Source organism: Syngnathoides biaculeatus, chromosome 2 (assembly GCF_019802595.1).
Source record: "Syngnathoides biaculeatus isolate LvHL_M chromosome 2, ASM1980259v1, whole genome shotgun sequence".
NCBI classification, from domain to species: Eukaryota; Metazoa; Chordata; class Actinopteri; order Syngnathiformes; family Syngnathidae; genus Syngnathoides; species Syngnathoides biaculeatus.
Window position 1 is genome coordinate 6755348 of NC_084641.1, and position 25856 is coordinate 6781203.

General features: G+C 41.9%; 1 pseudogene; it reads right to left on the minus strand.

The window, feature by feature from the left end:
* Nucleotides 1–5006: 5006 nt before the first annotated feature.
* On the minus strand, nucleotides 5007–5125 carry LOC133497400 (5S ribosomal RNA; annotated as a pseudogene).
* Between the last annotated feature and the right edge of the window lie 20731 nt (nucleotides 5126–25856).

Below are 25856 nucleotides of genomic sequence, written 5' to 3' on the forward strand. Positions count from 1 at the left end.
GAGCATCTACCTCACAGTTCTGAGGACTGGGATTCAAATCCCAGTCCCGCCTATGTGGAGTTTGCATGTACCCAGGTGGCTGCATATGTTTTCTCCAGGAACTCCAGTTTCCTCCCAGTTCAGGGTGTACCCCGCCTCCGGCCTGAAGATAGCTGGGATAGGCTCCAGAACTACCGCTACTCTTGAAAGGATAAGCTGGTCAGAAAATGGATGGATGGACTAGAAGAATCCTTTAATTTCAAGGCCCCTTCTTCCACCGTATGACCAAATCTCACAGTAAATTGTGACTGATGTACTAATAAAATGTGTACATTATTGAAAAATAAAAAAATGGTTTACAGCATGGTGGAAGAAAGTCTTTAGGTGCTGGCCGGGTATACAAAGGATGCTCTACAGCGATTGTAATTGCAAGGCCCATGGAAGTGGCAAGTAAATGTCAACATCTTCAAACTCACAAAAGCAATAAGGAGGTTTCTCGCTCGCCTGCATGCACTGGGGGCGGCTTTCTGCTTCAGAAGAATTCCTGGCAAATTAATGCACTACCTCTCGGGCTAATTAAATTAAAGGGGATCAAACCTACAGAGCTGCTTTTGTGGTGGACACAATGTTGTGCTTCATGCGCTCGTGGCTCCAGGGGGAATTTCTGCCATTTAGACTCCTCGCTGCCTGCAGCTCCACGCCGGACGCAGCTAACACGGTCAAGTTTCTGTAATTTGCTTGAATGAGAAGGAATTATGGACTGATAATCAGAGAGTGACAAAGTCTTTCGGGGCTGCAGGCAAGGATAAGTGGCAAGCGGCTGAACTCTACGACACCTGGAGCACATGCATCCTTTTTTTAAAAGCTATTAATTTCTACTTAAAACAAGGCATTGAGGAGTAAAATTGTTGTTCAAATGACAAGAATGATTATGGCTTTAATTCCTTTTTTTGGGCAAATGTGTTCAGAGGGTTTGCTGCATCACTACCTGCTTCAACTGTTAACAAGCTATTTCTAACTTGCTATGTCTCGATCCAACTTTTTCACTTCTGATCCTTTACCAAAATTGCAGCCTTGATCAGCAATAATTATCCAGACTTTGTTTATTTTTTTTAGCATGGAATGTTGGAAAAGGCGTGATGAAGTGATTTTATTCAAACAGAGCACAATGATTAGCAACAGTAGAATCTAGAAAAATGACCCATGTATTATTTACCAGTAACCTTAAAAATAAGAATGTGCTACAGTTGAAAAAAATAAAAAATAAATAATTCTGAATTAGTAAAATTAAAAAGAGATGTTGGAAAGTTAACCCTGAAAGATGGACTGTTATACCGTGTCAGTAAAAGGCCCTCCGTGGAGAGCGTCAGTCAGCTTCTCCTTCCCAAGGAGTTTCGTCAGCTATGCATGATGATCTTGGACACCTTGGACAGGAAAGAATGGTTGACATGCTCCGGACCAGATTAAATGTCATAAAATGTCATTAAAAGTATAAGAATACATCAGAAACTGTGGTGCGTGTGTCACTCACAAGACTCCTGCACAGCGGGTTGCTCCATTGCTCCAGATTGTGAGCCAGGGGCCCATGGACCTAGTGTGCATGGACTTTCTTAGCATGGAACCAGACTCAAAGGGCATTAGCAATGTTTTAGTGGTCACAGATCATTTTACGAGATACGCGCAGGCGTTTCCTACCAAAAACCAAAAAGCTTCAGTTGTGCCAAAGATTCTCATGGAAAAATATTTTGTACATTATGGACTTCCTGCAAGAATTCATTCAGACCAAGGAAGAGATTTCGAGAGCCGACTGGTCAAAGAAATGTTGAACTTGATGGGGAAACCAAAGTCGCGAACCACCCCTTATCATCCACAAGGAGACCCACAGCCAGAAAGGTTCAACAGAACTCTAATATCCATGCTTGGTACCCTGAGCCAAGAAAAAAGAAGAGTTGGAGTCAACATGTGCCATATCTAGTTCATGCATACAACAGCGCTAAGTGTGATTCAACTGGATACTCTCCATACAATCTAATGTTCGGTAGGGAGGCCAGACTTCCTATTGATCTGTGTTTTGGAACATCACCTGATGGGATAGAAGAGGCATGTCACTCTCGCTATGTGTCCAAGCTTAAAGAAGATTTGAAACAAGCATACAAATTGGCCTCTGATGCTGCTGACCGAAGGCACCAGAGAAACAAAAAGTTGTATGATCGAAGAGTAATTTTTCAGTCAGACAGAGTTCTTCTTCGGAACTTAGGCCTGAGAGGAAACCACAAGTTAGAAAGCAAGTTGGATCGTGAACCCTATGTTGTCGTTGGGAGACTGCCCAACCTGCCTGTGTTTAAATTCAAACAGGAAGATAGTAGACCAGGGACAAAAACAATCCACAGGGATCACCTGTTGCCAATTGGACAGTTTGTCAGAATGCCACCAATTAGGCAGAGCCAAGATCCACCCATCAAACCTAAGACCAGAGCAGACGTCTGTAAGAAGCAGAAAAACTTAAATTCAGAGACTCCCGAGCTCCAGGATTTCTCTGATTCATCCTTTGATGATGAGTATTTTATCACTCAAAGAGCCACTCCGTCACCGTATGCTCAAAGAGTGTTGAATGCTGCTACGCCAATGGAAAACCTTGGGAATGGCCCTGAATTAGCCAGGGATCCGGCACCGCACCCAAAGAATGTGCAAGTACTTGAGTCAGAGGATGTTAGCAAAAATGAAGGAGATAGTGATGCTGATCTAAAAGAGGATAAACACCCTGTCCTTAGATCAGTAGACGAGACTAAAGTGGAATGTGAAGAGGATCCTGAAGTTTCCGATGAGATAGAAGAATCTGGTTCTGATGGCTCGGAAGACAGTATGAACCCCAGAGCTGAGCATAGATCTAAACGAACCATTAAGCCTATTGTTAAACTCACTTATGACGAGCCTGGTAGGTCCACTGAAAAGGCCTTTAACTATAATGAATAGGGGTGTCGTCATTGAAATAAGTATTATAAACATTAAAACCCTAGACTTATGCCTTAGAACCCTTATTTTCGTGTCTGGTGAGGACACAGACCGTTTAAAAGGGGGGAGGGTGTAACCCGGTTAAAGGTGGGTACAGGTAAAATTTCAGTATAATAGAGTAACAATTAGGTTATAGGTTTTTTCTATGCAATGTGGTGGAATATCTGTTAAACCGTGTGTGCTGACTGTATTTTCATTTGGAGGGATTTGTATTTAAATGTGTTTGATTCATTTGTGAAAAAGAAATACTTTTGTTTATTTTATTATTGTAACCATTGTTTAAGAAGGACAGGAAGTGAGGTGTTGATAAGGCGCGGGAAAAAGAGAGAGAAAAAAAGGCGAGACAGAGTGCAAGGGATGAGTGGTTGTCGGAGGGCAACAAAAGGACAAAGAAAGTGAACGGTGGACATTTATCAAAAGTTGATCGACTCAACTGGGATAGTGTGTCATTTGAGTGGACTACTCAAATCACGCCGTAATGTGGTGGAGTTAACCGCTACCACAAGGGCCAAGTCCATGCATAACGCTAGCTAGCCAGGTCTGTGTATTGGACCACGAAGGAGAGGACAAGGGCTCTAGCGCCGAGCTAACACGGCTAGCGAGGCTGTGTTTGGACTTCAAGGAAGTAAAAGGGACGAGGACCGTGAGGATGCCGGACAGAGGAAAAAGCACCTTCACCTTTCTCCACTCCTGCCTTGGGAAGCACCACAGTGACATTGGGATTTGAATTATTTTTGCTTGCCAGCTATATTTATATTTGTTTGGGCCCTGAGCATGTGTGCATTGTGTACCTGTTAAATGGACTTTGTTTATTTGACTGTTGTGTATACATGTTTGATTTTTCCATTCTTTATTTTGTTATTAAATGTTCACACTTTTTGTTACATAACCACTTTTATTATTTGACTACCTGCAAGACAGTTAAAATAGCGGTGAGTTTATTTGGTAGCTTGGTTATTTAAATTAGGATAATATTAACTCATAAGGGGAAATATTATTTCAGAGACTTTTGATAGAGAATTAAATGCACAAGTAAAGAGTAAAATTGTAATAAACATTTAGAGTAATTAACATTGAGTTAATTTATTAGTTTCGTACTTTGGAGTAAGAAAAGAACTCAGGTGGCTACCTCATCGAAGTATGTTATACTAGAGAGGCGCTACACTTCTATGGTAGCACCTGAGCAACTTGTTGTTCCGATCATGTGGGCTCAGCACGCCACTCAGGTGCCACTGGATAGAACTGTTGGAGCAGAGAATGGAATGAACTAAATTCTAAATCGGAGATTTTAGATACAGTCCAATGCGATCCCAGACTTGTTTTGTTCTTGTTTTTTTTTTTTTTTTTTTTTTGATTTTTTGTTTTTTTGCTGTTATCAGACCAATTTCCAATCTCACAGATGGGATCGAGACACCTCTACCGCTCACCATGTGGAACCGAGCATGGTCTCGACAAACCATGGTGAGATACTCTAAGGTGGACTTTGTGTTGCTAGGCTTTCTTTAACTCTTTCATACATAAAACACAGATTATGTGATTTGGGGCTATTATAGTCAGCTGTGTCCTTACATAAAATATTAAATAAACGTGAAATGTAAAATTTTGATTTAATCACTAATGGTGTAGTGTAAAGGGATGGATGGTGTAGTGTTGCATTTGCATGACGTCAGTGCAGGCAGCGTGGGTTCATTTCCCACTTAGAGATGGTGTGAATGTGTGTGAGAGGAGTTCCCTGTGTCTACATGTTTCCCTTTGATTGACTGGCAACCAGTTCAGGGTGTGCTCAACCTTTTGCCTGAAGTCAGCTGGGATATGGTCCCGCACAACGCAACCCTGAACAGGATAAGCAGTTCAAAGCCCCACCTAAAACTATAATCATAATCTTCTTCTTTTTGGCTTGTCCCGTTAGGGGTCGGCACAGCATGTCATCTCAGACAAACTCATATTTATTTGGCACAGTTTTACATCAAATGCCCTTCCTGCCACAACCCCTCTACATTTTAGCCGGGGAGAGAACCTTACAGCAACTGGTATTCCCAGGCGGTCTCACATCCAAGTACTAACCAGGGCCAAACCCACTTAGCTTTCGAGATCTGACGAGATCGGGGGTTCTCAGGGTAGCGTGGCCGTAAGCCAAAACTATAATCATAATAATAAACATATTTTGAATTTGTCAGTTACTGCCAATAATCACAGTCTACAATAACAATAATCACTCTTCTTTCACTGGATTGTGCAAGTGTACCTAATGCTGTTGCCAGTGATTGTGTGAGTTAACTGCACTAAGCTACGTGCACCTTATGTTTAGATGGCAAATCTCAATTTGACTTCTGGCACTCACTAGTTGCACAATTTTACTAGCATTTTAATCAATTATGTGGAGTCAGCCTCACATCTGTAAGTGAACATGATTTGGACCAGAAAACCTCAAGTGTTTCTTGCACTACTTCAGGAAATTGCTCAGAGGTTGGGAGGAAGACAAGCCCCGCCCACAACAACTGACACAGATTAGTAATAAATTAATACATCAGTACGTGGTTGACATGGACGTGGATTAGCTTTCACTGCTAATAAAAAACACATTTTGCAGTCAAGGCGACAGGGAAGATTATTAAGGTGACACCAACTGATCATATGCCTGCTGTCTCACATAGCAAAGAGAATGTTCTCCACCATATCACACTCGGGCACATGGAAATGAGATCGACGCTTGTGTCTGAGCTGAACGATGCTTCAGGCTGGAGGATCCTCTCCACCATCAGAGTCGTGACCTTCTTTTCTTCGCTTTAATCAGTGAGCTGCTTGTGTGGCTTGCAGCATGTTGGCTCTCAGGTCTCCTGGCCATCTATGTGGGAATGTGCCATCAACACACCACCTTTAATTAATGTCTGTTCTTTGTTTGCATTGACACGGGGCACACACGTAAACAATCAACGCTGACCGTGAGTCCTCATTGGTGAAAGCTGGTGGAATGATGCACTCTGAGCTTTCACAGGCTAGCAGCTGTCCAAATGGCAACTTGCTGTCTAATCCACAGAGAATTAGGCTCCTTCCTGTGTACAAGGCCCTCAGTCGGTCAGGGCCCCTGTCCTGTTTAGATGTGGGAGCCCGATAAACCTCTATGGCCAACAGGTCTGTTATGAGTGGGAAACAGCAAAGCAAGGGTTTGGGATGGGGGAGGGGCGTTCTCATAGCCAAAGTCAACCAGGGGATAATACCTCCACCCTAATGGGGCTCAGCATGGGCATTATCAGCATCAAATGTTTTTTTCCCCACTTCCTCTTTGTTCACGCGGAGTTTACCCAGACTTCCAATTCCCTTACTGAACAGCCAACCCAAACTCCCTCTAAGCGCCAACTTGCTCGGCTTCAGGTAAGATGGCAGGAGCTAAGGCTCAAGCTCCTCTTCCATTCCTTTTTCCGATCCAAATTCAGAGATACGCCTTTTCCACTGATAGCACCACCAGGATGACCACATGTCTGACAATGTTAGTCTCAGTCCGGTAAGTAAATCAAAAATAAGTGTGTGTGCTGTAAGTGTAAGTGGGATGAATTCGTAAGGTGTTTTGTTTTGTCCGAATTTGCGGCCATGGTTATGAACGTTGGCAAGTTGCCCTAGTTTCCTTTCTTTTCATGTGGAATGGAACCAACGCAAAACAACCTAAACAAGAAGAGGATTTGGCATCTAGAATAGTGACAGTGCTCATAAGCCAGTGGTCGTGTCAGTAGTTACATCGCTATTGTGGTGTTAGTCATAACTGGGTGCATCCTGTAAGCATTTTCTTGAAACAACTAAGCCCTGCCAATTTTTTCTGGAACTGTATCAAGAACAGTTCTTCTTACAATGGAACACATTTCTTCTCATGGAGGATGAATTGGTCTGCATCTAAGTTCCTTTAACATGTTCTACCTGAGACACCGCTAAGGGGGTAACAGCCTAGAATTTGATCAAAACAGATAAAAAGTGGGTGGTTGTGGGAAAGCACCCTGAATTACTCATGTTAGTTGGGTGTGTGTTATAGCAGTGCATACCTAAAGAGCCAGGTTGGCGAGTGATTACAAGGTTGTTATGCAGTGCAGATGCTAATGATGCACATTTCAACTTGTCTGTCACGCCAAAAAGAGGGATCACGCGTGTGGCGTTGTCACTTTTTAATGCAATCATTTTCACATCAGGAGGAACGTGTCAAAACAGACTCCTGTCAAACATTTGATATTTGTCAAATTATCTGCACACTACTCAAAGTGATTATGAGCATTGGAGGGGGCACACCAGGATTTCAAATGAAGAGCTTGCAGCTCCTAGATGAAGAATATAGTGGTTTTACATTTTAAACGTACAATATCCGTCCAGATGACTGGCAGCAATAAAATATGAAATAATCAATGATGAGCTATGCTTTGCACTGACAACAGGACAGGAGCAGAAAGTCATGTATCTTTGCGTGTGTGGGGGAACAGAACCTGAGAGGCCCACGTGCTGGCAATATGCTAAAAGTCAGGATGATGAGTTTGGGAGAGCTTCATTTAACTATGTCCATGTAAACTGAAAAGAGCTTTCACGGTGTCAGCAATGGGTCCTCTACACGAAGTAAACAAAGAACTCCCTATAAACATCAGTGCTCCATGTCCAACAATCTCACTGACCACAGAGGACCTCCACCTTCTGAAACACATTCCCGGACTCCAACCACACACACGTATACTCACAAAAAAGAAAGCAAACCGTCAGCTTTCATCGCACCCTATCTTTCTGTATACAGGACCCTGTCTGCCTGTTTCCTCTGTCAAACACCCTCACCCCCCTCCTCGCTTCCTCTCTGTTTGCTTTACTGTAATCATTGTGCTGGCCCAGAACCATGTGGGTGTGCTGGCAGCTGTACAAAAAGCAGGAGAAGGAGAAGTTACATGGGAACTGAGTTAAGGTTGAATATTTATTAGAAGAAGCCATCTGGCGTCACAATGTCTGTACAAAGAGGGCTCGCTCTCGCTATGTAATAGTGCCTCCTCCTTCTCCTGCCCTGACTTTATCTCTCATTTTCGCTCCCATTTTCTTCATCCAACACCCCTCTCAGCTCATTCCTCCACCAGCCGCCTCCCCGCCCATTTGCAGAGAAAATATTCTGCTTCGACCACATACTCGCAGTGCTTTCACATAATCACAGTGTTACAGCATTTCAAAGAGGCTAATCAAAAGAAGGAGGATATTTTATCCTGGATGGGTTACTTTGCAACCTGTGTGTGCGTGTGTGTGTGTGTGTGCTTGTGTTGACGCACACGAGTGTGTGTGTGTGTGTGTGTGTGTGTGTGTGCTTGTGTTGACGCACACGTGTGTGTGTGGTGTGTGTGTGTGTGTGCTTGTGTTGACGCACACGTGTGTGTGTGTGTGTGTGTGTGCCCAAGCGCGTGTGCATGTGTTGGGGCTGTGTCACAGCTGTTTACACAAGCCTCGTCCTTATTGACATGAAAGTGGACTGACACCGACCACAAGCAGTGAATTTTCGCAAATAATTGACGCTCCCCTAAAAGTGATTATAATTGTCCATATTAATAAACCGTGTTCGAAATTATTATCCAAATGAGATTGTTCTCTGATGATGCAAATGACAGTTGGCATAATTTCCAAATCAACCCTGAGAATATAATAACAAACCTCCCGATGGTAACAGTAATTCTTTTGAAGAAATGAAAAAAAAATATTTTGCTCTGCTGAATTTCAAGACATTTGACAAGTTTTGAACAACTGCAAATTGTCATCTATTGAGTTTCAGCACTAGGAAAAGCTTTTTCACTCAAAAATAATTTGTAAATGAATTTATATTGTGATCCCTTATTTCAAAATAATATAATGTTATATTATAATGATATAATATTGATGGTGAAGTATTTCTATAGGCTTGTTTTTTTTTTCTTTTCAATGGATCATTGAAAAACATTGTTGAGGAAAGAAAACAGCCACATTATTCCAGAGTCATTTCCGCATATATAAACAGCCTTCGTCATCTCACTTTATTAGTGGTTGCATCACAAATGCCGCAAAGATGTTTGAAACGAGTTCACATGGATAACATGCCCGTTTCTGGAGGGTGCATGATGTATTGTGTGACGCAGGGAGACTTTGTTGTGCACTGGTTGATGAAACAATTTTGGATGATGACGTTAAAAAGGAGTTTGATTTTGTGACATGTTAAATTGTTTGTGTACAGTCATGGGGCTCAGCTGACTGCAGTCTTTGATGGGCACAGGTGGAAGTTTGACATTGTCTAATGTCCTAAAACTGCAATTAATCAGTCATTACCAACATTTATGCGGACACCTCTGAAAATATCTGAACAATCTGCCAAATAGTTTGGATTTTATGGACGTTTCGGGATTTTCCTCACCACGGATGGTCACTAGAGAATAAGCTCATGTATGTTTGTCACTCACCATCACATTGGTATTGTTATGATAGATGACAATGATTACAATATATGATGTCAGTTTTGGTGATGATAAAAGGGTGTTCCAGAAGCAATTTGTTATTTATCAATTGCTACAAAATGGAAATGACTCCAGTTCTATTTTTTGATAGAAAAATACCCCCCCACCTCCCCCCAAAAATATAAACTTGTTAGTGAAATAGGGGCCATTAAGACCTCATGACTCCTTTAATCAGCATTTTGAAAAAGCCCAATTTAAACCATCTTAGAATCTTTAAAAGAAAACAAACACAACTTTGGTGACTAGTGAAATAAAATGGGCTGTTTTTTTTTCAGTTATTTTAAATACACCAATGCAATGATGCTGGCAAGAAGACGCAAGAGAAAGGCTTTCAGTATCTTACCTGCCAAGTGGTTATTGTGTCTTCTCATTGGCAGCAGATGAATCGACGCCCACACATTTCCTGCCTTTCCATGCAGTTTCTCCTGCAGAGAACAAACTTTAGAATTTATCACATTAATTGAGAGGATTGTTCCACATTAGGGGAGTGAACACTGCAGGCAATAAAGTGCATTAGAATCAAATACATAAAGCATTTGAGGTGAAATGTTTTCCAGTTTGCAGGTACACATAAGACATCCCAATTATGCTGGAATAAAGCCAAACAAAATTTCCATCTCCATTTAAGAATAGTAATGTGCATTCTTACAAGAGGGAAAAGGTGCCAAAGAGGTAAGTACCTTGCCAGCGGCATGACAAATGGTGCCAATTAAAGCTTAACTTGCTTGTTTTCTCATAACATACATGTTTTCATAAGTGTGGAATCAAATAATTGCTGCTCTTTATATCAGCAACAATAAAGGGGGAAATACGGCGGCTGCAGGATGCTGCTGAATATTTTAGTACGATGGCGACAACGTGGCAGAGTGAGATGCATTGGTGACGTTCCTTCAAGAAATCCAGCTCATATATTTTCTCGCGGGTGCAAGAACACATGGTTGTGATTCTGAACTAGAAGAGGCACAGGGTGGCCTCACAAATTGCCAGAAACAAAATGTTTGCTTAAAAAAAAACTCAAGTGGTGAAACATTCTGACGACGCCCCCAGCTGCAGTGTACAGGCTGTGACCAAGTGTATGCTATTCACTTAACCAATCCGCTTAGAGCTCATTAAATCATAATGATCAACCAGCTCCAGTAAAATAGTTGTGGTTCTTATGTGTCTCACAAACTAGAGGGACTTGGATAAACTGGGAAAACTGCTTGGATTGTCCACACTTTTATTATCATCAACCATAAATTTACGACAAGGGAAGGTGCTCACACACAGGTAGCTCTCACATTCAACTAAAACCAACATCAATCGGGCTTTTACTGGAATCAAACCAGTCCCATCAAATGAGATTTGAGTGGTCGCGAGGCTTTGCAGACTGAGTCATCAGAACGGTGTTAATGATTCAATCGGGCCGCCTCCAAGCCTCCGACAGCCTCACAAAATGAGGTTGAATCTTTTTCAAAGGCCCGGGGGTTAAGTAACTCTTGCCTTCGACATCTTCCTCCGCTAAATTGAAGGAAGCGCTGCGAGGAGAGAGGATTAATTGCAAATAAAGAGGTTATTCAACAAAGAAATAGGACAGTGTTCCCTCCTCATTTACTCAAAATAAAAAGGTCACAGGTGCTAATAGTAGTTTGGGTCCATTGTGTCTATGAGCAAGTCTTTTCTGGAGCTGTGCATGTCAAGAATCCTGTGGAAAAGTGTCTTGACTGTCAGCTTCGATGGATAAATGTGCGGAACATTGCTCTAATGCGAGGCGGGCTTCACTGTCTTGTTTATTCAAGGTACAACCAGCGGGCCGCCCCAAATAATTGGCCAGTTTGCGGTCACGCTCATTCCACTGTCCAGCGAGTGTGCGGTGACACGTCGACCCGCATCTGCGCTGCTCGCAGGAAGTGGGTCGACATCAAAGTTGCTCACGTGCCCAGAAACAATGAGGTTTCACTTGGCTGAGGGAAAGTTTGCAGTTGCAGTTGGAACAAAAGATGCATACATTTCATCCAATTTAACATCACACTTCCTTTTCTGACACCCAGTGAGCCCAAATGACCCAATGGCAGTACCTCTGCTGACACATTCTGCTTTAGATGTTTGGTCAGTGAAGCACAAACAGCTCACTCCAGGCGCAGGAATATGAAAAGCAATCTATCATCACGAGTTTTTTTGTCTGCTTCTGCAGAAAATTGCTTTAATGGCCAGAGTTTGCCTCCCAAATAGGAAACAAATAAAAAGACAAAGCTCTTTTTGAAGCTCACAGTACGAGCGGGTCTGAGTCGCTTCTCCTCTTTTGATGGAATTGATTGATCTTTAGCACCGCCCACTCCTTCTTTTCTTCCTTTCATGCTGTTTGCGCAGCACTTCCACAGAAGTTCTGCACCAGCTGTAAATTATTCATTTCGTTCGTGGCAGCGCCCTGTCCTCGTCATTTGATCAGCGGGCGCGTTCGGCGGGGCCCCGCCACCTCGGAGATCCTCCCTCCCCTAATTACTGCCGTAATTGTTCAGGCATCTCCTCACCGCTGGAACGGCGAACGAGCGAGCGCTCTCACGCTGCAGCGCCGAGGCCAGAAATGAGTGCCATGTGGGGAGAGACTGCAGCCGACCACAGCAGAGAGTTTGAGGTGGCGCCTTGACGCCTGGAGCCCGCCGCCATGGCCTGGGGCTGCCAGAACCGCCAAGACTCAAGTGTTAGATTCGAGATCTGCCTAGCGGCCTCCCTTCTCTGATCCTAAAACTGATTTATATCTGGGAAATGCTGATGACAACGTTCTGATGTTTAACAGGACGAGAGAACGCTGTGGGAATGGACTATTGTTCTGCACTTTAGCCGAGCTACATTCTTGTGTCTCAGCGGGCATGTCACATACTTTATCCTCAGTCCTGTGGGCCAACACGGGCCTTTTAATCAGAATGTGACATTTGCCAGTGTAATGATGGAGGCGTTGGAGTCAGTAAAATCTGCTGCCTCTCCCTGATTTAAAGAGTCTGAGCCTGTAAAACTGCTTTATTAGCTCATAAGGCTAGGAGCTTTTCCACTCTTCGAATGTGCCTGGATTCAACTACATGACAGCAATGCTTGCGCACACTGGCCACATTACTGCTTTTTATTGACTTAATCAAGTCCACCTTTATTTGAATTTCTTGCAAAACACACTAGAAAATGATCAAAACGAAAAAATCCCCTTGTGACAGGCTGTGAAATGCACAACGAATGACATCTTGACGCCATCCCGCAGCTCTATATATTGTTGAGCAATTCTGGGTCCATATTAATAAACTAATAATCATAGTAAAAGATGAACTAGCTTATTTTAAGTTCTGCTCTATTTATGACCTAGCTGATACATGGCCATATCTTTATGTCACTGCTGAGGCACGATAAGACTTGCAAAAAAAAGTGGTCCCTCAGTTTCAATTAGCCTATGGAACTTTTTTTCCTTTTTTCGGAATTTAAGACAAGTTTATTAATTTGGCAGAATGAGAACAACTTCGGAATCACTTCGAAGCACCGGGAGCAAGGATCTGGATATGCTGCAATTAAGAAAAATGCGATTAATCCTTAGACTCTTTACGACTGCGACCACCACTGTGCCTTTAACGTCCTTGATTCAAAATAAGGAGAACAGGTACAAAATAACAAATCACAAATAACTCCAGTTGACACGCGGACTTTTGAAATTAAAAGGTTCACTAGCTCGAAAGACCTTGCACACCCAGTCCACAAATGTACAGCATGACCCAGCCAATGATCAGTGTGGAAGATCATGGTGACCTTGAGAGGAAGATGTCACCAGTTTCCTGAGAGGGAGGCTGAGCTCAATCAGCTGGGCCTTTCAAGAACATCCAAATCATCTTGAGAAGTCCATTTGTTTGGTTCTGTCCCGCTTCTTGACCCACGTTCCAGTTATCGCATCTTATTTCCGCTCCCTGCTCCAGTGTACGCAAGCCGATTGAAATCAAGCATCTCCACCACCATCCATTGACATATTTTGGTGAAAACAAATGTTCACAATGCAAGGAGGATTCACGTGTCACCACTCTAAATATAGTCCACACGCAGAGAATTTATTGCCATATAATTAGAAAAGTATGTTTCTAAAGTGCATCTAAGGCAATGATAAAGAGGCCCAGTGACCCCGCACTCCTCACATGGATGAATGTCCTGAAAAGAGTTGAGAGTCAGCCCTCCCGAATGGCGATCAGGACACTGCAGAAGGATGACCCCACTTCTGCCTTTCTGCTGGTGTCACTCTCCTACACGAACACATCTACAACTGTTTCACACCTCAACCTCCCTTCATTCTCAGGCGTGCATCACTTGCAACCTTTAAGGAGCAAATGATGACTTTGCTAATGAACTTCGTGCTCTTAGCAAGCCTGTCAGGGCTGTTAGCAGATTTTACTATCTGACATACTTGAGAAAGAAAAGGAGGGTGTAAGGTACGAGGTAGATGCTTCATCTTCAACTTGGTTCAGGCAGAAAATGTAATCATGAGCAAGTTTGACAGTGGAGGTGGCGGCAGAGTTCTGTTGCAAATTGCGAGTACGAGTGAGTGTTTTTTGCACGACATAGACAACATTGGATTGAGTTGAACCTCAAGGAGGTTCATGAATGTGTCGTGAACATTCATTGCTCTTTTATGTTGTTTTAATCCGCTGACTAAAATAACTTGGAAGTAGTAGGTGCTATACGGCGGTACATCAGGAGAACTAAAGCGGCAGGAGCACAGGTGAGTATTAAGATGTTACATTTACTTTGTTGCCTTTGTTCAAGTAACCTTTTGGATGAATTGTGCTTGTCTGAGTAGTTTCAGTTAGGGTTAGGGTTATTTTATATTTTATTTATTTATTTATTTATTTTAGTTTTGAGTATTTTTGTTGAAAAGAAATTAGACTTTTCCTTGCTAATTGTATTTGTTTTGTTTTGTAAGAAACAAACACATGACTCTCTTTCACCAATTCAATACAACGACAATCAAAATTTGACTCCATGTGTCGGGCAGTCACATGACCACACAAGTAACATTTTCAAAGTGACCGATTTTACGTGAAGTATGGCAGAAGCAACAGCAGAAATAATACAGTAGGACTCGCAGTGAGATGTTGCACAACACCCCTGACCTCACAGCTCATCAATTTTCATACTTGTAAATATGAAAAACAACTGTCGCTTCTGTATGCAATAACTCAACTTTGAACTTGTCCTGTTTCACAAGTGTAAACAAATTCAAGAGCATTTATTCTGGATGAATTTTTATTTTTCTCATTTTGAATTCATTTTTAGTAACTTATTATTGCTTTAGGTTAAGTGGTTGTTGGTGAACATCAGAAATTGCACATTCCTATTTATTATTTTTTGTTGTTGTTGATCTGTTTCATGTCCAGCTGATTTAAAAATATTAAATAAAAATGTACTCAGTTATTCAGTTCTAAATCTCACTCATGTATTTATTTGGAAGACTGCTTTTTACTTTTACTTGAGTCATATTAAACTAAATTACCGTTTTTTTTTTTTTTTTTTACGTGAGCAAAAACATTTGTTACCTCTTCACAAGAGCATAGCAACATTTTCACAAAACACATACAAGATATTATGTTTACTCCTGAGCCAGCCTGTGGAAAGAGAATTGCTGCTCCATTAAAGGCTAATGATGCAGACACACTTGGCTCAGATAAATCTTTTTATTTCAAGGAACCGTATTTGGTCAAACAAACCATAATTAAGTGTAATGAAAAAAAATGTATAATACTGATTACATGGGTATAAATAATAATCATCAATCAATTCTTTCCGAGTTAGCAAATAGACAAAAAGAAAATCTTGAAAATGGTCAACGATGACTTTGAATTTGATTAATAGCAAGCGTGTATAGGGAAAGTCATGGAAGCAATTAACATATCCAATTGTACACAGTAGTTCTGCAACTGTATGGCATGCGTGTGTCTGTGCCTGCGTTCGTGCGCACTATGTATAAATGGGCCTGTTAACGGAGTCGACAGCCAACTGATGTGCCATCAAAGCAAGCAGCGCTGCAGGTAGAGCATGTAAAGGCTTTGCTTTGAAAGTTACCTGTCATCACACATCAGGAGATTACAGCACTCTGTTCACTTGCTTGCCGCTGCTACTAGCGTCTGAAAAGAGATACATCAATGAGGTACAAATCCCAAAGCGTTGCTCCGATCGTATTGAGAATTTAAAACAACAAGGCAGAAAGGTGTCACAGAGTGGGGTCGTTGCACACTCCAGCATCCTGTTGACGGCATATGGTGCCAGCATACGGGATGCTAAATTTAACGTGTGTTTTAGGTGTGCCAACATCTTCATGTCAGGATTAGTTGGTTTTCAATTTAGGTTCCTAGTGTAGATGCGTAATGTGACTGTGTACCACGGATATAATGATAATGAAACGATCTCATCAGATCACTTCAACTGGTGTGGTGCTGAATGGTGTTTGCAGTTGAATTCGCACAATATTATGCTGAGTTTGATGAAAGCCCAACCAGGAATTGCAGGAATTGCAAGATGTGTTAATGTAGTACGACCTAGAATAGAATAAAAACTAAATGATGGTTCCTTCTGTAATCCTCAGTGACCCGCAAGCGCGGCCCGTCTCCCCCCAGGGCCAGTCTTAATGCGCTCTGGTGTCTCTTTGAACCGAGGTGACGTGCGGAACTCCATAAATGTGATTTAGAGGGTTTGTGCATGGAATGAGCAAACACATGAGCACAGCATCAGCTCATATCAGGCCAGCGAGGATGAGAGGGAAGGTGCCCCACACCACAAGGAATCAGAAAAAGTCCTTAATTTGGCCTGTGTGCAAAGTAGAGACGGGCTTCTCCACACCTGCTGGTAAAACCAATGTTTGCTGCGTGTTCTGACAAATATAAGCAGAACTTCGAGGATGGGAAAAGTTGCCTTATCATTTCTGTTGACAAGACAAATCGATGCCACGAACTGATAAGCCTGCTTTTTTTCCCAACAGGAAAGCAAGTGGTTCTGAGTGGTGCCAACATCCAGACACAGCTAAATGATGACACTGATGACTTTCTACAGGCTCATGCAGCCCATATCAATGTTACACCCATGTCACGTTGCAGTACAGCCTGTACTCATCCAATTGGTACACATGCAAACAAAAATGTGCCCTTTTGACTGCATGCCGGGAAGGGAAACGGACGTGGGCCATGCGAGAACAAAAGGCGATGGGATTATTCAAAGATGGTGATGCTGTTGGACAATGTTATGTTTCTAGCAGATGAAGACTATAAGGCATCATTGCTGATCGGCTCATGCACGGATCATCCGTCAGATTTCCGGAATACATGGTGTGCTGCTGCCTACATTCCTATAATTACATTCCAACTTTGTTTGTGTCAGAAAAGCAAGGATTGATGGTAAATGTATGCTCCATTTTTACTCATCAAACCAGCATGAAAACATTTGAATAACAGCTCACAATTATTGAGTGACAGCTCCTTCACTTACGTATATTGTATTTTTATTTGGCATATTGATGTGTTTAAGAGGCTTAAAATATAGTATCAAGGCTTTATAAAGCCAGGATGCTCATAAATCTTGTGTTTTGAAGGTAAAAGTGGAGAGTAGTTGATTCCACGCTGGCTCTATTTTTAGTTTGACATCTGAAGCATCCACGGAGTCTAAATGTGGGAAAAGCCTTCCTCCCTCAGCGTCTGATGATTCCCAGCAAGCCCTGTTGCAGCCCTGTGTGTGTGCCTGTAGGTGTGTGTGTGTGTGTGTGTGTGTTTGCGTTCACGTGCACTTGTGTGTGGGTGTGAGAATACATGCGAGTGTGTGAATGGAGAGCAGAGGACTGTGGGAGGACTTCCTCTGTGGATCCTCTCTGTTTTCTTTTCAGAGAATGACATTCCGAAGCTGTTTCACTTTTCAGGCAGGAAGTGAAAAGCATCCCATAATGATTAAAACCAGCAACGGCAACATATCAGCTCCAGCGCCGCCACGGAGTTTGGAGTGTTGACACAAAGTCAAACACTGGTGAGATATTGTTTAATAAATCTGAGTTACTGGACAAATAGCATATTCAGGTCTGGGAAAGAGCATCACGGACTGATTTCGCAGAGGAAAAGCTCGCTCAAGTCTCAGTAAGGTACCCTCACAATAAAACAACATTTGTGAGGCCGACATGACGTAGTCTGACCACAGGCAACGTTTCAATGCACAATATGAAGAAGGTGATGCCACTTCAGAACCAATGTATTCCCAACCCGTTCATCATTAGAACAGCGTATCACCCTGTGTGGCTGCCCATATGACCCCTACCAGAAACCACTGCTACACAGGTGTGACGTCCACACTAAAAAATTACAACCATAACTTCCACTTTTACATGCAAAATGTGAAAAAAGTGCTAATAACTAATATAGTCCCAAAAATCTATTTACATCTCAGTGAATAAAGATAATACAGTTTCAGGAAAAAAAAATGCATGGTGTGAATTGCAATGGTTTTCTCTCATTTTCCACACGGTGTGAAGATCCGATTGTGAAATAAACAGTTGTTTAAAGATTGTAAAATAGATTGCTGATATGGTTCTGAATGTGGAGCTGAGTTTCGGCTGCTGCCAGTGTAGTGGTGCATAAACTATTTTCCTTATCACCTTTAACAGAAAGCTGTGATGTACAGTAGCTGTTTTTTAAAATGAATTATTATGCGAATAATTATCCTGTATTTTGAATACAGTATAGCTAAACAATGTATATTCTTTTTTGTATATCTTTTCCAAGACAGGCAGCATGGTGGATCAGCTGGAAAGCATTGGCTTCACAGTTCTAAGGTCCCGGGTTCATTTCCGAACCCGGGTGTGTGAATTTTACATCTTCTCCCAGTACCTGTGTGGGTTTTCTCCGGGCACTCTGGTTTCCTCCCACATTCCAAAATTTGCAACATTAATTGGACACTCTAAATTGCCCCTAAGTGTGATCGTGAGTGCAACTTGTCTGTCTCCGTGTGCCCTGCGGTTGGTTTGCAACCAGTTCAGGGTGTACCCTGCCTCCTGCCCGTTGACAGTTGGGATAGCTCACGGCACTCGCCGCAACCCTTGTGAGGATAAGTGGCTAAGAAAATGGATGGATGGATTTACCAAGACATAATTGTTTCATGGATTCAAAGTTATAAGGACCACAGAGAAAACTAAAAGAAAAAGGAAAAAAAAATAGCTAAAGATTATGGGTTAAACTTAACAATTAGTTTGTACTTCATTAGTTAGCTTCTTTAATTGTATTTATTTATGTATTTATTTATTTATCTGTTTAGTTATTTGTTTGTTTGTTTGTTTGTTGCATGCAATTTACATGTTGCCTACAGTGTGTATTAGAATTCAAAAATAAGACGTCTAAAATCCCAATGTGTATTGCTAGTTTATTTCAGCTTGGATAGGCTGAAACTTACTTACGGTAGAAAACAAGGATGTTCTCGTTCAAAATCCTCTGATGATTTTTTTTAAGTACTTGGAAGGGAGACTTTTTTTCCACAACTCCACTGTACACTTCCTGCCGTAGCCACAGAATCGTCCATGTGAATGAATAACATGCACACGCTCATGCAGTCAAATGGGCTAATATTGGCTCCTCAAGTGGAGCTAAACTAAAACGTGAGGGTTTAAATACTCAAGGCCTGATTTACTAAGATCCCAAATCACAGACACTAAATTGTGAGTTCACTCACTTTAAAAGATTGCATGTCCCATTGGCAACAGGTTCAAAAAGGGCTGGAAAACCAAGCAGTGGATATGAGAGACAAGATTTAATAATGAAACTCTTTCCAGCAAACAATATAAAAAATGTATTTATATCTTCCTCATTTTTTAGTGAGTTCAATTGTAAACTGGGAGGTCCTTAGGACAAGCAGCAAAATCTCCTCGGATGACAAAGCCACTCTCACATAATTTTTGGAATAAAGACAGGAACTGCACAAAAGTCATGCTTTGTTTGAATTAACTCACCCCTGGCAATTGGATTCTCAGGTATGTGCTTATCTTGTGCAACAGTTTTTATAAAACCCTGTAAAATTAAAGTTTTGACATAGAATATGACTCCTTCTTGTGACTTCCTCCAAATAAGCTCTTAGATCATTCAGAAGCTCCATGATTACATCGCTGAATAGATGACTGAATTTTTTGTTGGCTTTTGAAAAAAGTTCACTTGAGTGGAAAAGAGCCTCTCACTTATGCTACACATCCTCCATGCCACTAAAACTATAGTCATGGTTACACACAGTGTTGCTGATTTGCACCTGCTTTTCAGACACCCTTTACAGGCAAAAAAGTAAATCAGCCAGCAGAATTTGCCTTAGGTTAGAGAAATCACAATTTATCTACTTCCATATAGTGCCGACTCAACAAACCTTTCGTAAATCAGGCCCCAAGTTGTTAAAAAGCAGCTTCTAACATTCTAGCAAGGAGGTAAAATTGTATAATTAGTGGTAATGAGCAAAGACGAGATGGAAAGTAACTCCTGTTGCCGAGAGCAAAACGCAAAACAGTGAGCAGTTCACTGCAGCCTCTGCCAAGGTGTCACTCAGTGAGCTGTTCGGACCAGGCAGACATATTGAGCTGTCCTCTGACCTGTTTCCCCCTCATCTCCATAGACAGCCAGTGTGCGTGGGTTTTTGTGTCTGTGCATGTATAAATGCATCATCTCCAAGTTCTGATACTTAGCTCTGATTGTATGCATCTGACATTAATAGGCTATCAATGGTGAAGAGGTCAAATATAAGCAATGAAATACTTGATGGATGTCAAAAACTCAAATAGACATATTCACATAATGAAAAAAAAATCATTTGTCACATGTAGCCATCTCAAAGCCTCAACCATGTTGGTGTCAGGTTAACCAAGAGCAACTGCCAAGGGTGTAAGGGAGGCTAGTGAATGGGTGAGATACGTGGATGGGAGGTGGAACTGTGGGGCCTGAAGTGTTATTTTTAGGACTGGCCACTCTTCACTCCTGCAAAGTATTCTTTCCTAAAAAATGCATGAACATTGGATTCAAAATATGGCACTCATGCATCATGAATGAGGCTCCATAACCCTTCTCATGGCTCTGGATCAGGATAAGTGAAACCTATCCTTGTTTTCCAAACTCACGCTGAAACATTGCTCAACATTGGTGAATTATTGACCATGGTACAGATGTGTCCTGATGATGACTTCTCCTGCTGAACAGTTACTTACAGACCATTTTTTTCCTTCGACATCGGCATCCAAGAAATGGCAGGTGCATGTAAATAAATTGAATGACCACATGATAACATGAAGTACTTTTTATGATTCAATGTTTTGCCTGTCAAATTAGTTTCAAATAGCTCTCATTAAAGGAAAAGATGGGAGGCTGGCCGGTATGAGGCCACCATGACAGCCCGTCACTCAAATTCTGACAGCAGCCTCCTCAGCCACTTGTTCTCGCAAGAGTCCAATTGATTCCACGAGTGCGTCACTGTCACAACGCGGCGGGAGCTCGCTTTAAACGCACTCCTGGCACTGTGGGATAAATCATGTCAAACGCCACTTTGCCGTACCTCCTTTGTGGGTAATTGTGGCATTCCTCTCCACCCATGAACGTTCAATCCCTCCATCCGTCAACCAATTGGCTCCGGCGGCAGCGGGGGAAGCACTTCCTGTCAGAGTTGCGAAAAGGATCTGATATTTAAGAGGCACGGGAGATCAGATATCTATCACCCCTCTACAAGCACACATCAATTGTAAAGAGTGTTTGATCAAGACTGAGGGGGAAGTTATGAGTCAGTACTTCTTTCTCGGCAGGAAAGAAAGTGACAGGTGGAGAGCTGGGATGTGTGAGGCACGGATACCCTCAGAACATGTAGGAGGCCTGGAGGTGATGGAGGAATACATTAGATATTCATTCCAACGGGATCACTTTGTCACATCCTCTTTAACAACAATGAGCCCAGGTGGCAAGAGAAGAAGGGGTGGGTCTTTACACTGGTGCCATGCAACACATAGCATCACATTGTGTCAAATTTGAGGCAAACTGTGTTGATCTTAACGTGAGCGCTCCTGCCATTTGCCTGGGAGCCACAATCCCACAATAGACGTCACCCAATAAACAAGAGGCAGAGCTAAGTGCTGGCATTAGGTTCAATCTATATTATTCCCAGAGGACAATTTGATTCATAGTTAACAATGGTACTCTCACATTGGATTGATTAAAAGATATCAATACCCACTGAAAGAGGAGGAGGGAGGAATTCTTGATTGGTAACTAGTTGTTGGAGAGAGGCTGACCTGCATCGTAACTTGTCAAGATGCCATTGAACAAGATGCTGAACCTCGAGCCCCTCGGTTTTGTTGCACAACCACTTCTCGGCACCTTTAACTCTGAAATTTCTCATTGCATTTTTATTGTCTCCTCCTCTGTGTGGTGTGTAGTAGTATGAGTGAATCTGATCTGAATCTTTCTAAGGGTAGTTTGCAAGCTTTTTTTTTTTTTTTCCAGGACATGCGTGTTAGAGTTGTTGTTGTGCTGGATGTATTCTGCAATTGGCTGGTGACCAGTCCAGGGTGTATGCAACGTTAGCTGGGATAGGCTCCATCCAGCTTACAGTGAGAATAGGTGATACAGAAAATGTAGGGATGGATGGGTGTCTATACATTTTCTATAGTGTTTTTCTTCATTAGTCGCAGGTGAGATGGAGCCTATCCACGCTGACTTTGGGCAAAAGGACTTCACCAATCACAGGCCAAGCACATCAATATGTTCATTAATGTCATATCATGTTTTTTTATCTGAACGTATAGTTGACAGACTTTCTGAATGATATGGCAACAGCTCTGTTGGTGATGGAGGATGCGTGAACCTGCCCTCTTTGAAAAACTAATAACAGCCCCAGCGCCAAATGTCGAGGAGGTACCATATTAAATCAAAGCGGCAACAGGAGAACAAGGATGGGGAAGGGGCTGTGACGAGTACATAATTCGACCAGTAAATCCTAAAATCAAAACTCAGCATCCTATGCTTTCTAAATGCACCGCTGTCATAAAAGCATTCCCATCGACAAATGAGTCTGCGGGAAAGGTCAATAGTTAATTGAATAATCTATCACCTTGGGATGGACAGAGCGCAGCATGCCACGCAATCAATGACAGGCGCATTAAAAGGTCAGCCACAGACGCCCATGATAAGTCACCTGGCTAATGTTTTCTGTGGTTGGACACAGCAAATGCCTAACACCGTTGAGCACGCACATGTTAAATCAGATATTTCCTCAAATACTGGCCACAGTATTTAATCCACACAAATGTACCAGGTGTCAATTTCATGATGTGTAAAAATATTAATAATATCAGTGTATAGGTGGAGCTAGACATAATTATCTTCACTGAATGATCAACAGAGAATTGCTATTTACAGTACGTGTAACACTGGAAAATGGAATGTGCTGGAAAAGCCTCAGATTAGCAATTTATATTTGTGTCCCTTTGTTGTTAAGTCCTTTCAAGTATGACATGCAGTGGAAGGCAAAAGGAATTGCTCCACAACATGATAAACATAGCTGTATGGACACAGCTGCCAAAGGTCGCGACTTCCAACACGATATGTCTCTTAAAATTTGCACTTGTGCAATACGATGGGATGATTGTCAGAGTTCCTACAAGGAACATCTTAGGTGAGTGACAAGAAGTGACTATTATGATTAAGGACAGCATAAATAAACCTGACTTGACTTGAACTCCCTTGTGCGCCACCTACGTGCCTTATCAGTAAACAAACACAGTGCAGCTCATCTTCTGTCGCGCAGATGTCATTACTAAAAAAAAAAGAAGAAAAATACAAAAGAAAATGACTTCTTTGGGGTCATCAGATGAACCAAATACATACAATACTAAATGCCAGTATATTGCATACAGTAATAGTATAACTAACTGTTCAAATTCTACATGATACATGATAAAAGACATTTACCAGATTTTGTTATGACCAGCCCCTTGAGGAGATTATAACTGTGAGCTGTGGCCCAAAATGAAAACAAATTTAACAGCACTATTCTAAAGAATAAAGCTATTTTTTTTTAAACCGAGATCCCCAGCTTTGTGTTACATTTATCCTCTTTGTTAAAATGACTGCCGTGTTACGTGTTCTCTTCCACTGCTATGTGATGTCATGCAGAATTCAGTGTATCGATCAGCTTTTCACCTACACTGGGGAATCAAATAAGGGAGAAATGTACCAAACTGGACTATGCTATGTTACTACAGTAAAGGTAATAATAGGGACAGCATATATAATTTATTTGATATGAATGAATTTCGACGCGACGGTGGCTCAGCTGGAAAGCGTTGGCCTCACAGTTCTGAGGTCCTGGGATCGATCCCGGACCCGCCTGTGTGGAGTTTGCATGTTCTCCCTGTACCTGTGTGGGTTTTCTCTGGGCACTCCAGTTTTCTCCCATATCCCCAAAACATACAACGATAATTGGACACTCTAAATTGCCAGTACGTTTGATTGTGATTGCGGCTGTTTGTCTCTATGTGCCCTACGATTGGCTCCCAACCAGTTCAGGGTGTACCCTGCCGCCTGCCAGTTGACATCTGGGATAGGCTCCAGCAGTCCTGCAACCCTTGTGAGGATAAGGGGCTAAGAAAATGGATGGATGGATGGATGGATTTCTTCAGTTGACACTACATCTGTCAATTACTTGACACACAGAATCTCTGAGATCGGAGGACACTGTTTGATAAAAAGCCGCTAATCCATCGTAAAGATGCATATTTCAACTGAAAATACTATTATGCTTCTTTCTAACTTTTAAGTTACAATAGCCAAGAGTTGAACAGCAGTTATATGTGGATCAGCCCCTCATTAAGTTTATTTTTAAAAGACAAGAAAAAGAATCCAAAACTTAGCACATGCTTGTCCTCTTTTCAGCAATGCATCATAAAATCTTGTTAAAAAGCAAAGGTGGTGCAATGCTAGAATGTGACATGTGACCTCTTTATTAAATCCAGATGAATTACATTTTTTCATAATGCCACTTGCATGTCGCAAGCACGCAAGCACAAAGCGTCGGTCACTGCAATGTAAACACGCGGCTTCCAAGAAAAACACAATAATTATGCAAATTTGTGAGGGAATAATTATAGCCGTATTCATTATTTATAGTGCCGACTACGAACTGAATGTAGCTTTCTGCTTTAATTGTGTGTGCGCAGAATTATGTCATTTATTTCAACCATTTCCAGCACAATTTCATTAGAACGGCAGGCGAGAGGGACGGAGATTGCCAATTTGCTTCTGGCACAAGCGTCATCTTGTGTGTGTGCACGTCTAAATGTTTACTTTCCGGGCATATTGCTTCATGAAACCCACAGAAATGAGTGAAATGAAGGGGAATCTCAATTGATGTCGTCACAGAACTGCACAAAGCGGCTCGTTTTTGCCAGTAATTGGACTCACACTTGCGTGTTTTTTTCAAGCAGTTTCAATGAAGAGAAAAGCAGACAAATGGATGGATAGTAACATTTCTCATTATTTCCAAGAAAGTTACAAACTTTTCCGAAAGAAAAAGCTGGCATGAAGTTCAGCGGGACAACCGCACGTCATTTGAATCAATGTGATTGGATCCATCTCGAAAACACAACTGATCCTCTTTGTCATCCCGTGAACTGTCACTGTCACCCCCCTGAGCCGCTCTCGTCATGATGAGGCTTGAGACAAACAATTAACCACGGTCTCAGTTCCGGAACTGAGATGGCCAGGCCGCTTTTGCCATCACGTGCAGGATCTAGAAAGTCTGAAACAAATCTTCTTACTGTACAATCTTTTGCCTGTCCATAGCAATTCCTGTCCGAAGTCACACTTATCAAATGAACACAACCACGGTGCTCCAATGGCAACAGACACTTCCATAATAGGATACTATTTAGAAATTCCTTGCAAGACTCTGGTGAATAACAATTGATGATAAGCCATTTTATATGATCTGTCTCATTCGGAAAGTTACCAGAACGTAATCGACTGTGTCTTCCTCACTCTCAGCTTCCTTATCAAGAACAAGTAATGTGTCTCTTTACTCCTCATTTCCGCTTTGCTGCATCCTATAACTTTACGTTGCACCCATCCACCCTTTGGTAGTTTTACATCTTATTCACATCTCATCACTTGTGGTGGAGAGCATCTTTAAGTGGCCTGGAAGTCCAATTGTTCTTTCCCTGACTCAGATTATACTCTTCTGGGTGGACTTTCATTCCAATTTTCGAGTGTCACTGCAGAATTTTCATTTGTCTCTTCATACCGATGAACATTTGAGATATCGGAGGGCAATAAGGTTGATTCACAATGTTTTACCTCATCCAAGGACCAAAGATTCGCCCCACCAAAAAAAAAAAAAAAAAGA